The sequence below is a fragment of the Anarrhichthys ocellatus genome, unplaced genomic scaffold (assembly GCF_004355925.1).
Source record: "Anarrhichthys ocellatus isolate YVR2014 unplaced genomic scaffold, GSC_Weel_1.0 scaffold5, whole genome shotgun sequence".
Classification (NCBI taxonomy): Eukaryota; Metazoa; Chordata; class Actinopteri; order Perciformes; family Anarhichadidae; genus Anarrhichthys; species Anarrhichthys ocellatus.
In genome coordinates, this window is record NW_022280035.1 from 12515951 (window position 1) to 12527627 (window position 11677).

General features: G+C 41.8%; 1 protein-coding gene across 2 annotated transcripts in view; it reads right to left on the reverse strand.

The window, feature by feature from the left end:
- Nucleotides 1-2301, reverse strand: part of spsb1 (splA/ryanodine receptor domain and SOCS box containing 1) — a 7970-nt gene extending 5669 nt beyond the window's left edge. Inside the window, exon 1 of one of the 2 annotated variants that reach the window (XM_031845861.1) lies at nt 2236-2301. The gene's annotated coding sequence lies outside the window, so the exon portion shown is untranslated. Of the gene's footprint in view, nt 1-2139 lie in introns of both variants that reach the window. The other variant, XM_031845859.1, reaches the window with a different exon arrangement.
- Between the last annotated feature and the right edge of the window lie 9376 nt (nt 2302-11677).

Sequence of the window (11677 nt, forward strand, 5' to 3'; positions counted from 1 at the left end):
ACACACACACACACACACACACACACACACACACACACACACACACACACACACACACACACACCTAATAGAGTTGGTTTCTCAAAAGCTAATGGACATGAAAAGCCACACAAGAGTAGATCCCATTGACACGTTACTCAGCTACTATTCCCACAATCTCCAAAAATAGGAGAGGAAAAAACTCCAGCCATTTCTTATTATATGGTTGTCTAGTCAGAGGGCAACAGGAAAAGCAGTAATAAAACATCTGGCTTAAAAACATTATTTTATTTTTTAAATGTTCTGTTGAGACCGGAGCTCTTTTGAGTCAGGAACAATAAAGGCCTGTTGAATACCTGCTGTGCTTTACTTCACCGCCTCCATTACAATAGACAGCTTTCATGGGGCACTTCTTGTGGAGCCTGAATCCAAATGTTAAAGCTGTTATTCACACTTCATTTGAAACTTTAAACCCAGCTGAATGCCAGTGGGACTACTTCAGGTCACCAGTCAGGCCCTTGTTTTATGGTGACCTGTGACTACATGCTGCTCTTTGGTCTTCGTACTTTCGCCCGTGTTGCAGCTTGGCTGAGGAGAGAGCATTGTGTAATGTGGAAAGCCGTGTTGCTGGGGAAGGCCACTCTAATTGAATTGTAGACAAGAGTTCATTGAGAAGTGCTTTGGCTCTTCTTTTAATGCAAGTAAACAACCATTTAAATGGGTCATGTCTCTACAGTGATTGGAAAGCAGGAGGGAAGAAAAAGCACGCAGCGGGTTGCCAGCATCTGAACGTAAACAATCTCTTTTTCAACCCGTCCAACATTCAGGGAGAGGGAAACATGTTAATTTGTACTTTGAGCCAGAAGTTTACCATTCCTCTCCCTATAGCAAAGACCCACCTCACAATGCACATGCTTAAGTAAATCAAAACTAAGAACAATAAAAGGTCTTCACACATTTACCACGGACTTCAAAACAAACATAGCCATTAGTAGTATAATAGGTGGCTTGTGGAGGGATATATTTGGGCTAGGATCCTGGCCTGGTCTGGTTGGGGGGTTCCTGGGCCCCTGGTTTGGGTTAGCAGCTTATTAAAATGCAGGAGGAAGGACTCGCTGGATTTGCTGAGCCAAGGAAACACTTGTCTTTATTGTAAGACCCAATTTAGACCGGGCCCACCTGAACTTAAGCCCTGGCTTGTTTGTTGACCTGCTGAGTGTACAAAGCTCAGGGTTTACCAAAGACAAAATCATCCATTGTACAAAGAGGTTATGCAGAAAACTGTTACAGAACTGTATTTTCTATGTCCTATGAAGAAATTCAAACAATGTTTGAGGAATGAAATGGGCTCAGCTGACTCTTTGTGTTCAGTTGTGAACCGGTAGTTTCGGAGGGTGCAGTTTATGTAGTGCTGCAGAACTGGAATTAATTTCACTCAGATGAGTTTTTAATATTTGGTAGAGACTAACTGAAATAAATTGGTTGGACAATACATAATATCAATGAGGATATATAAGATATCTGAAAAAAATAAAAACAATAGTACCAAGACAGCCTCCAGAATGACCATAAAGTTGAATCAGCATCATAATCAGTGTTACAGTAACCTTAATGGACGTTAACGTGTCGTGTCTGCTGTCCAAGTTAAGTAATGTCACACCTCAAACTTTTACCTGAGTGTTTAGGCCCTCTGGACCGGTTAACCCACAGAAGCTTGTCACGCTAGCTAACGTAAAAGCAGCCTATATACACTTCACATGAGCTCGAGGGCCAGGTAGCCGTGTGAACAAGGGACGTCCACGCGCGACTACCTACAGGAGCGGCGCGTGCATCAAGCGTTGATTAGGAATATTGCTTCTGTTCGACCGCGTTCGAAACGTTTGTTACACAACAAGCAGCACAACCCTTGTTAGCATACACAGCACCACAACATGGCTAATGTTAATGAGGCGCGAGGACACACACACAACGACTCGTTACTCGTTCCAAACCGGCCGTTTGGGGGAAACGACAACCCGTAGCGCGTGTTGTTTTTGATACAAAAGTATGTAAGTGTGACGTAAAGGGACACACAGAAAGCGAAACAAGCGCCTCGGCGGCCACCATATGATCAGAAAACAAGGAGAGAGGAGAGAAGGGGGTGAAAAGCACACCGCTAACCTTGTTAAAGTTAGGAAACAACAGAGAGGACGAGACGGGCTTCAGAGGCTTCTCCTAGTTACTCCATCGTAATTTTCCGTTTCCTTGTAGTCTTACCTTTTACCATTTCAGGCTGCACATGAATTAGGTGAAATGATGATGGCTGCTCTGTAACATCTCTCGCATCACGTGATAAAATGCTCCCAGCTGCTCTGCTAGATTAGGACCTCCCTTCTGACGGTCCTGAGAGAAGTTAGCTTCATGTTGGTACTGCAGTTTATGCGGTTGCTGTGTTTTTTGTGTAGTGTTGTAAATGTATTCATGAAACTAGAAAACACATGTCGCTTTGATTTGTATTGCATAATTCTGAACATTTTAAGATTTTTTATTTTCTTTAATAATATTTAAATCACATTCGCAAACACGTTCAATTCAAAATGACTCACTCTATATCTCATATATTAATTTTGTGCTTTTAGAAAATTATTTTTTTCTCAAAACCTTTCATGTATTTTTTTGTGGTTCCATTATCCTAAAACGCATTGTGGCAGCAAAGTGGTTATATTGATAAAACGATACGAATAAAAACCATAGCACCCCAAATAATGCTGTAATTAATACTAATGTATTGTTGTTGTAAAATCAACTGACTGTAAAAAAAATGCTCATGTACAGAAACTATTAAATTACGTTTGTATTCACTTTAAATAAAATGATATATATACAAACACACATGAAAAAGTTGTCTTTACAGCTTTAATTCATAAGAAGATTAGTTAATACATTTAGAATAGATTTAGGTTGTAGCTAAATAATAATATCCAAACCTTAAGCCAATTGTAATATCACGTACTGTAAAAAAAGATAGATGGATAAACACAAAATTGAACACACCTAGTATTGAAATATATTGCATAAAAACAGAAACTAAAGGTAAAATCCTATTTTCCATATGTAAATGCCTCTTTCAAATGTAAAACTGACTTCAGTGATCATCACCAGCACAGATTCTTTCAATGTGTAACCTGAATTGCCGATTACACTGAGCTGACATGCTGAACAAGTCAGGTAGGACGTCACAGAACCACTGTTCATTCATGTCTTTGTTAGTTGGATTCATTTGTAGAGAAACTATAAAAGGCTGCTTTGGCTTTACTTCTTGTCCGTGGTACTCTCTGTTGGGTTGTGCTTGGTATCTCTAGGGCTATGCCATAAAAATAGAAAATTTCTGTTTTCCTCAGTACTTGTGTCCTCCTTAAATGCATTCTTGGAAATAATTAAGTTATAATTGACAGTCCTAAGGGCATGCATGTGATGTGTGATGGTGAAAGTATCCATAATTGATAATTCACACTACAGTCTGTCACACACACACACACACACACACACACACACATAACCAACTTCAGCAAGGCCATGACACAATCAACAGCACCAGTGAACCATGATTGCTCACACAATGACACACTGGCGCACTTTGTTGTGCAACTTGACCTCTAGGCCATTCAGTCCCTTTGCTGACACGGTTTTCAAAAAAAGCAGAGAGTGACGTTAAGACGAGTGAAAATCCTAAATGTCAGTTACTGCTGCTTAGTGAGTCCAAATCATACTCCACTGACTTGACACACTGACCCCAGGGGAATGTCAAGTATGGTGACTGACAAGGACAAAAAGCACCCAGCATGCAACCTTCATGTGCCGCACAACTGATGCGGTCACTTCCAATCTCTCAAGCACACATCTTCAGTAACAGTGGCCCCTTTACAACAACAAAGTTCATTCATAAATGGGAATGGAGCCAAGCACGTTCATTTTTTTCCTGAAAAAGCGACCCCAGTAAATGATATTAACGCCTGTTTAACTTTGGTTTGTGTACCGAACACTAACAAATATGAAATCCTGCTCAGAATTCCCTCTGAATCTGCAGCCCTGTGTGAGTCGCAGCATTAAACTGTATACATGCACCAAATTTCACCTGAGTGTCGGGAAATATTAGGACACTGCTGCCATCTAGTGGTTTCTCTGGAATAAACACCTTCTTCTTGAGGTGTAGATCCTCACATTAGATTATTAAATCAGTCTGCATAAAGCTCCACTTCATTCCTTTACCCCTCATTCACAATAACATTACCCGCAAAATCATACAACTTGTATGTGATGGCATACATTGCTCATCAGTGCATGGTTGACTACTGAATGAACATCTTCACGTCCTTAACTTCAGCTCTCGTGCAGATTTTCCCATTTCTCTGTGACAAGTACTGGGACTAATAGGACATTTAAAATGACCTTATTTGTCCACTGCGTGAGGCGGCTGAAGGTAATATGGCTCGTTTTACATCCTTGGTGGGTAACATAGCTTGGAGGCTTGAATTACCTTCCCCTCAGCTTGTCTCGCGGTGGAAATCACATTTTCTCATGCGGTGATGGTGCAATGTGCTGAGCTTGGGGATGTCTTAGGCCCCCCTCCACAGTTGAGGAGGGGGGCATAGACATGATTACTGCCTCCCTTTTAGAAACCATCATTTCAGCAGGATCGATAGTCCGTCCCACTCCACAGCTGGCAGAGTGCACCGCTTCTGTAGGGGGGGTTGGGATGGATGGTGTTGGTGGGGGGGTTATGTGTGGACAGCTGCACCAAGGCAAGTCCGAGCAGCACTCGCAGCCAAGGAGAATGATCGCATGCTGCGTCAGACACTCACTTGCACTGGGATGCAGTTTCTGAGAAGGGCCAGTGGGTGGATGCTGTCCTCAAGTGATGGCTACAGTTGCAGGAAACATACTGATGAAGTCACAGAACTAGATCAGTCGTCAGGTAATTCACGTTCTCACAAATCTGCGTCGAGATGAGTAAATATCTGCAACCGATGCAGTTTGCATAAAACTCTCGTGGGGCCTTTTTTTTTTTAAATCGTCCTACACCTCTTTGGCTGTATTGGAGGTGGAGCTCTCAAACCGATACAGATACATGCTGTAGGTGAGAAGACCTCTCATATTTCAGTAGATGGCTTGCAATATAAGACCTGTGCAGTCCAGCTTTGTAAAATCTTTTGACAAGATAAAACGAATCTTCAGTTATTAGAGTAGTGTGCATGGAGAGTACGGTTTAGAAATGTATTCACTCAGGGAATACTCACCTCTTGTAATTATTTTTTTAACCTTTACATAAACAGTTTATCCCACTATTTGTTATCACTGTTTTCTCAATAATCATTTAGTCTATAAAATAATAAAAAGGTCTGTTACAGTTCCTCAGAGACATAGGTGACAAATTAAAATATCTTGTTTTTATCAAACCAACAGTCCAAAACCACACAAAATAATACAATTTTAAAAATTGAGAAAAGCTTTGTTATCAAAATAGTTGTCAATTTGATTCATCGATTTATTGTTTCAGCTTCATTGACATGCAGTTATATTTCATATCATTCCAAAATGAACTATAAAACAATCATTATTTTAAGTATTAAGTATGTAATATGGCAATTTGTGCAACTTGTTTACATTTTGATCTACATTTCTATAAAGCAGCAGCACTAAAAAATGTACAGGCTTGTGTTTCCTCACTCTTTTAGCCGTGTCTTTGTATGTGCATGCGTCAGCAAGCACGTATTTAGAGTGTACTGTGTTTGTGTGACCCTGAGAAGAGCGCTTGAAGGTTTAGAGAAAGGAAAGGTAGTCAGTTAAAAGAGGTGCACCACTGCGGGGCAGGGGGATGTGGATGGGACAGGATGTGTGGTGCAGTACGAGCATCCCCTCTGCTCAGATCGCTGCTCATTTGTCATGTGGCCTGCAGACTTGAGTGGTGCATTGCTGCTAAAACACAAAGAGGCAATCGGCAGTGGAACGGCTCACCTCCGGGGAGGGGTCCCAGGTGGACTGGGAGCCTCCTTGGGTGATCTGCAGATTAAGGGGTCTTTTCTTCAGCACACGCCAGAGGGTCAAACGGAAGTTTTGTTTAGTCCTTACAGAATTATTTCATATTGAGGGACATTTTTACAATGATTACAAATGAGCAGCACGGCAGGCATTCATCAAATCCACCCTTAAGCCACAGAAATGTTATTTTTGAGTTTGTTCTACTTGCAGCTTACTGTCAGGAATTAGACTAAACTCTCTAAGGGGAAATGTATTGTTACATTTTCCATTTTTACAATAAAACTCTGGTAGGGTGAAGGCCATCCTCAGCTCACACAGCTCGTCAGACAGCATCCACGACACGGGTCGGCCCTTTCTCATCCGTCACACAGTGGTTTGGCAGATGGCGGATACAGGCTCTCACGTGGTTGAGGCTCTCCTGGCTGCCTCCATAAGGCAAGTGTGTGTCAACGAGCTCCGCGTGGGACTCATCCAGAATGGAAATTGGCAGCGGCAGCACCTTCCTGGTTCGGCAGAGAAGAATGTGAACAGAAATATAAGAAGATGAATCAAGGAAATGCATGTCATAAATTCTATAGCTGCAAAATATAATGGAAAATACATGAACACATTTCAGAAACTCACTCTTGCAGATGAAGGTGTTATAATCCCCATATTCTGTAATATCAAGCCCGCTGAGAGAGGCGAGTTCTTTGATGAGATGACAATGTGAGCTTGGTATACCTTTCAGAGACACAGAAGCAAAGGGATGATTTGTTTTAACTTACCTTCATCATCAACTCAGTAGCTGTATCTACCCATACAGAATACCAATCTGATGCCAGAGCTCCCCTTCTCCACATTTAAAATCTGCATATCACACTGCATGGAACTCTTCAGAATACTTTTTACAGACGGTAACGTCGGTCGAACGCAGTGACTGAAAGACTTCATAGCAGAGACGCAAAGATGGTATTGTATTGTATTTAGTACAGATCAATTGTGACACCTGATCCGTAAGTATCAGTATCTGTGGCAATATTATTCCAGCATATCAAACCGGTGCTTCCTTAATCATGACAAACAAAATGTCATATTACATAACCATCTGATTGGGGGGAAAAAAACACACATTGTGTAGTTGTTGTTGTATTTGCTCTGATATTAAAAATGTGTTGCATTATATTGACTCAATACCTTAATGAACAGACTGCAGTGACAAAGCATTTACTATTTGCAAGCCCAAACACAAATAGGCTTGATAAGAAAAAAGGCTAAATATTGTAACATTCCACATTTAAGTTTAAAGAATAAGCCTGGTGATATTTTACATGTTTGTTATTGTCAACAGCTTCCATTAAAGACCAAAACCAAGTTTGAATAAAAAGTATTGTATCCAAAGACTAATATGTCTTAGTGACATGTTCCTTCTGTGCAATGAACAGAGCTGCTGTAGTTCATTTAGAGTTGACCCCACAAACAAATGCTCAATAGCACACAGAGTGTGTATTAATCCATTGGCGAAAATGGTTCTCAACAAAAGCACAACATACTCCTGTTTTAGTAACGTTTGCTAAAAAGCTACACTGCCCAGCTGTTTTAGGAAATGACTAAGCCTCTTTTTTTTTTTAATCAAAGTATATATTTGTGAACTATCTGTAAAGATTTATGTCTTTGCTAGCATTTAATGGGTTTGTGTCTGAGTGCCACAGATAGGCTGGGTAACTCGAACTACCTCTGAAGACGAGTCCGTTCCTCCAGTGTACGACTCTCTCATTAAGCAGCAGACTTCTCAGACGTCCCGAGTTCTTGGTGCGGATGTCAGGAATCGTCCCGGAGCTGCTGCTGAAATGCTTCACGGGCAGATATAGACGTCAACGGGCCACTCTGGAGGAGCCTACTAGTTATCTTTGTCCCTCTGTGCCATACCTGCTTTTGACGGTAACAAATGGCAGTAGTGAATGTAGGCCAGGAGTCAACACACATCTCCAGATGACACGGATTGTTGTGGAGCATATGCAACACTCCTCCAAGAACCTGGAACGCAGAACACAATGCAGCAGGGAGGAGACCGAAATATCAAGCTGCTCGCCATCTATGCAGATGAAAATGGCACAAATAACACTGGAAACTACGTACACATTTTCTATTAAACAATATATTGTTTTCTGGCACACAATCACACAACTATTTATGTTTCTTAAGAAAAAAAAGCAGCATTACAGTGATGGACTGTGGCAGTTCCCTGTAAAGGATATTTTTCATCAAATTGAGGTCCTTGAGTGCTTTCAAGATGATCGTTTTGTTTTTCAGTGTAAACTTGCATCTACCTAGAATTAGTTCGACGTAAAGTACAGAGTGCCATTCAGCCTTAAACCTTAATATTCACAGGTGTAATTTAGCTGGTTTACAGCTTAATGGCATCTACATATACTGCCAGATAAGATAAATATTTCCTTAACCTGCACTACAATGTGCACATTTAACTGCAGCCAATTTAAATACCTAAAATGCTGAGGAGAAATCCAGACAAAAACACAACTCACAGAGCTGTTTTTTTTCTTTACGGTCTATCTTGATATATTTCTTAGGAATGCTTGAAATTGATATTCTACGTCTGTGAAGGCCTAATCAACGCTGCAGTCTCGCTGAGTAAAAGCTGATCGGTGCGTTATGCTTTGCCTCGACAGCGCTGTGGAGAGCAAACTGGCTGCTGCTGACACCGACAGCTGACGGAGCGGCTGCTCATTCGCCACAACAGAGCAGCCAGCTGACAGAAGTTCAGACACTCACCATAGTGTCGATCCGTCATCGACCTTTTACAACTATTTATTTCATACTTGGGGAGAAACCGATGACTCCTCGCACTTCATGCGTTTCACATTATCGAGCTCTGCCTCTCAAAACGGGATCTTGAAAATGATGGTGAGTAATGTCAGGGGGGATACTTTGATGAAATGGAGAACCAGTGTTTCCATGTCAGTGAAATAAGTTATATCTGGGATAATTCATCTAGTATCAAGAATTCACAATTCTGAATGTTAAACAGCTTTTGTGCTTACAGCCACGTTTGACCTGTTCTGCTGTTGACAGTGTGTCTTTTTCACTCCACTCGGCCTCGGGAGGAATCTGCTGCGCTTTACAAAATGAGATCAACTAAGAAGCACTGGTGCAGTGAAGCACACCACACACCTAGTCCAACAAAACCAGATCCCATCATTCAGTCGATCTCTGTGCCAGACCGACTGAAGTGAGCCTCAAATTACCTCCTCTGACTCTATGTCTTCCATTGTTAATGTCAGGTTTCCCCTGAGAATATCCTTTATAACCACAGAATCATTCATGCGCACCAAAATCCTTTTTTAAATTTTACATCTTGTCAGATTCCCAGAAATAGATTCTGCTATGCCATACACCCAAAAGAGAGAGAGAAGAAAACCTCCTCAGCGCGGCTTTTAAGTCTCCCATTTCAAAAGACCCAGGAGTCAGTCGTCAGTCAAAGCAATTCTCCTCCTTGACTGAGGGCTGTTGAGAATTAGTCTGAATTGATGTGTAAACCAAGCAAGCTGCTGAGCTTGTGAATCAATGTGTCTATTATCTTTTTCTGGGCAGATCAATGGGCTGAGGAATAGGCTGCGAATGGCAAAAAAAAAGGACCAAAAAAAAAGACAAACTCACCAGCCGATGGTCTGACTCGACTCCATTATCGGCATGTGTAAAGACTGTCCATATTTTCTATTTCTTAAAAATTCCCTTCAGATGAGCATTATGTCAGGTTTGTTACAGCTCATGTCTGATAAGCTAATGATGTTGGTCTGCTGTGATCCCAGGCACACACAAACAAAAACAATCACCTATTTAGGTAAACATTTCCTATCAACTGCAAAAAATGCTAATCGCCGGGCGGTTTTCCCAGAGCTCAATGTCAATTATAAACATGAGTGAGAGTCGTGTATGTACACATTCAATGAACCACAAAGATGACTCAACTCCAAACTTCTACATTCATATGATCAATGAGCCCTGACACACATTTACACACTCTGCCCTTGGATGGGCTAACCAGGGAGAATATTAAGAAGAGTGCGGAGCCAGAGGCGATGAGGTGACAGTATAGCCAGGTAAAGCATAGGGAGGTAATCTAATAGGACATGTAAAAGTGCCCCTCCTCATGGCTTATTCATCACAGGGGATGCCATTACTGAGAATGGCGTTGGCTATGTGAGGGATATGCTGGCGGGAGCATTTTCCCCCGGTGTCACGGAGTACAGAGGAGACAACAGATGCCGGGAGGCTCGGCAGACCGATGCAGCAGCAGCAGCAGCACTGCATGCAGACCGTACATGCAGGGAACGAGGTTTTGCTCTCAGCTGATGGATAATCTGCATGATGCATATGATTAATACCGACACTAACCGATATGGACAGCCTCATGCAGCTGATCCCCGGCAGTCAGAGATGTTCCATTATACGAGTTTTGCTGCTTCAGCAATCTGTTCCAGCAGTGGCGTATCTTATAAGGGCAGATATACAAGCTAATAAGGGAGAAAAGCCTTGATATATACAACACAGACTCTAATGTGCTTAAAACCGGATAGCACACACCTTGACTTAATGGACTCAGGGTTAATATGAGATACATGCAGATCTTAATTTTGCACCAGAGGATGAAAGATCACAGGGTTCAACTGGGGGCAGAACAAAGTCAGGGGAAAAAAAGCCTTGCTCCTGCAGTGGGAAACAGAGAGCGCTGCACTGCTGCAGAGGCTGATACCTAAAGCACGTTTATAATGAAGTCACCATTATCCACACAAAGCCCATGCAGCGCAGCGCAAATGTCATCACTGTAAGCCGGGAAGGGTACTACCAAGTGCCTTTTTTGCGAAGTAAAGACATTGCAGGAAGAGAAGCTCAACCTTATTGGCTGACTAAATGATGGATGATCTCACTCTCACAGAGTTGTGCAACGCGCAAAAGACAAATTTGGTTGGTCAAGATATTTCTATATTTTAGCGCACTGCAGAATAGCACCAGTAGAGCAGTGCACCTTGGGTAATGAAAGGCAGGTAATAGGGATTGCAGATTAAGGACATTTCCCTTCACTGAAGGGGATTTTGTACCTTTGGGAATTGTGAAACTTTGAGCAAGTGTTGAGATAGCAGCTTTTAGATGGCGACGTTCACTAACCGATCGCATGTTTTTTGTCTCATTTGTCAAAATGCGTAGCGTACTGTGTGCAATAATGCTGTGGTGCGCCTCGTGTTTTGTCCTTTGTTGATGTACTTGATTGATATATGAATCTTAACGATTGCTTATTGGTAAAATAAAGTAACCGCATTTTTTCGTGCATCACCGGGTGACGAACCTTTATCTAAAAATGGTGACCAAGTCTGTCATTTTCTTCAATAAACTTGACGCAGTGTCACCTTTTTTGATCTAGCATGGAATTATTCTTTTTTTATCAAGTGGTCAAATACACATTTTTGCAACTCATACCTGAAGAAATCCCTCTAGGAAATTAGATTTCAGACTGGTGACAAGTTTCAAAGCACACCAGAGAAGATGGCCTCTCTGTGGAGCAAACTCATTGAGGTTTGAGCACACTCATATCTCAAAGCAGCTTTTGCTGTAGTGTGAAAATGAATAAAAGGGGATGAAGAGTTACGTGTGCGTGGAGGGGGTCTCTCTTGTGAGGAGTCCT